Raw genomic sequence first — 3104 nt, 5'->3', positions numbered from 1 at the left:
GTTCTGGCGGCCTTAAGCCGACCTGAATCCTAGCGCCGGTGACGGTCCATTTTGGGGTCGTTACATTAGACTTCTAATATAATATCAAATCCTACTTATTAAGTGAAGCTATTACCACAAAAGCTGACAAACAAATCCTATAATTTGGCTAGTCCGCCACATTCTGCAAGAGAAATTATATTATATCAGTGTGATTTCATATATACTTATTTATATGATAAATTATACTTTAATTCTTGAATTTTAATATAATTAATATATCGGTCCCTTTATTTCTAAATCAAACAATTAAATTTCTATATAATCAATTTGTCTAAATTGAAAGTTTTTTTATCTATAATTTCGTTAATCAATAGATCAAACAAATAATAAATATTTCAAATATCCAAAATACCCTCAGGAACACTTAAATCTTATCTATATAGCTGAGAAGTTTATATTTTATAAACTACATTTTGATCTCTAAATTTTAGTATAATTGACGGATCAGTTTTTATATTTTTAAAACTAAATCTTTAAATATTTTTATATTTAATTCATAAAAAAATTATAGTTTTTCAATCCAATTATAAATATTAATTCAAAATCAATGGATAATCAAATTTCTTTTTAAAAGTACAATTTCTTCTTACAATACTTTTTATAAAAGTTTATATCCTATTTAAAAATTACTTGGTATCACTTAAAAATAGCTAAAAATTAGTATTTTTTGAAAATTTTAAAATTATAAGCAGGGCTGAGCAATTCTCGGTCTAAACCGAAAAATCGAACCGAACCGATTAAATTTGGTTTATCGGTTCGGTTAGTCGGAAAGATCGGTTTGGTTCGGTTAGTAGATTTAAAATTATTCGGTTTTCTATTCGGTTCGGTTTAAACATGTTAAATAACCGATCAAACCGAAAAACCGAACCCAAACCAACCCAAACCAACCCAGGGGGTTGGGGTGCTGGCCTATCGTACCCAACCCAACCCAACCCAACCCAGCAGGCCAGCACCCCAACCCCCTCCATACCTTTCGCCGAACCCCTCCATCCCATTTTCCACATTCTCCAATCTCCCGATTCCCCCACCCCTATTCTCCCGAATCTCGATTCCTCCCCTGGGCTCTCCACACTCTCATAGTCGAATCCGAATCCTTAACAAATCAATCATCAAATCTCATTAATCTCTTTCTCTTTCATGTCGATCTGCACAGCGGCTGAGGACTGGCAAAACACTCTTCGTTTCCTCTTTGACTCCTCTTCGGCTTCCTCTGTTTTACAGCTAAAAGCTGAACTTGCTTATTAACCTCTGAAATTTGCAATCTTTACTCTTTCTGCGAGACGACTGTGAAACAGAGGAAGGTGTAGAATCTAAAGAGGAAGAGGAAGAAGAAGATGGCGACGAGGACGACGACGGTGACGAAGATGACGACGACGAAGACGATGATGAGGGGGCGAGGACGACGAAGACGACGAGGTTCAGGTCTTACAATCCTCCAGAGGGCCACCGGTTCAGTCGGCGGATGACGACGAGGACGACGACAACGAGGATGACGATGGTGAAGGCGGAGACGACGCTGACGATGACGACGACGACGAGGAGGAAAACGATGACGAGGATGAAGACGGTGAAGAAGAGGTAATATATATCCAAATTTATACAATTTTCCGCATATACTTCATTTCTCTCATCTGGGTTGCGAATTTCTCTCATCTGGATTTTGATTCATATCTCTGTTACGACTTCTGGGTGGCCGTGGTTTTTAATAGAATATTTATTAAATTATTTTGTTGAAATTAGAAATAAAAAATTAAAAAAAAAATACAGATTTCGGTTTGAACCGAATCGAACCGAACCGATTTTTATCGGTTCGATTCGGTTTGGTTATACATTTATAATCGGTTTTTTCGATTTTATAAATTTTAACAAATCGGTTTTCGGTTTTATCGGTTCGGTTCGGTTCGAAACCGAACCGACCCATTGCACAGCCCTAATTATAAGTAGTGAAGTATTTTAATGAATGGAAATTGAAGAATAAAAAGTGTTAAAAATTAATTAAATAAAATATTATAAACACAAATTTAATTTTAAAAATATAGAATTCAATTCGTTAATCATATTAAATTCAAAAATTAAAATTTCATTTATACTTATTTATATAAAATAATAAATTTATAATGAATGACAAATAATACTAATTAAAAGACTAAATTTAGCTTTACATTATACAGCAAAAAAAATACCAAATTTTAATTTTTAATATAAACTTGCTACTAAATTATTATTAAAAAACTAAATAATACTTTTATTCAATTTATTTAGCTTTAGAGCTGTTTATTTTTTTACAAATAATTTAAAAGTATAATTTAAATTAAAAAAATAAAATTTATCATTTTTAACCTATCTTTTTTTAAATGAAAATTAAAATTAAAAAAATAGAACTTCAATTTCCAATATAAACTTGCTACTAAATTATTATTAAAAAACTAAATAATACTTTTATTCAATTTATTTAGCTTTACAGCTATTTATTTTTTTACTAATAATTTAAAAATAAATTTAAATTAAAAAAATAAAATTTATCATTTTTAATTTTTTTAAAATAAATATTAAAAGATTAAAATCTGAAATTTTTTAAATTTATTCAAATACACTTACCATTCATATTATATAATTCATTTTTTTTTAAATAATAAATAATCAATTCCATAAAATTAGTTATATTAATGTTTTTAAATTGATTTATTTTTTAAATTGTAAGGGTTTTTTTAGCTTAGTTGTTACACTTGTATTGCCATCTCATATAATTAAACATATATGGAATCCCGGTTCCACCATAAAATGACTCCGTTTTGCAAAAGTAGACGCTTTGTTTTTGGACTCTCTTGAGTCACCATCTTTGTCAAAGCTAATAGAGCTTAGCCATCCTTTTCTCTTTTCCTTTTTATTTTCTTTCTTTAAATGCGAGTGTCAAACAGCAATATCCTTAGCAAATTCTCCCAGCCAAACAACTTTATGGATTATATATGTTCATTCCTTTAAATTAAAGATACCTTTCTTTTTCTTTTAAGCATCTTCTATTATTATTTTTCATAGAATGACTCCCAGTTCAGCATCTTCAC

This window comes from Manihot esculenta, chromosome 9 (assembly GCF_001659605.2).
Source record: "Manihot esculenta cultivar AM560-2 chromosome 9, M.esculenta_v8, whole genome shotgun sequence".
Classification (NCBI taxonomy): domain Eukaryota; kingdom Viridiplantae; phylum Streptophyta; class Magnoliopsida; order Malpighiales; family Euphorbiaceae; genus Manihot; species Manihot esculenta.
This window is presented reverse-complemented; position numbering follows the sequence as displayed.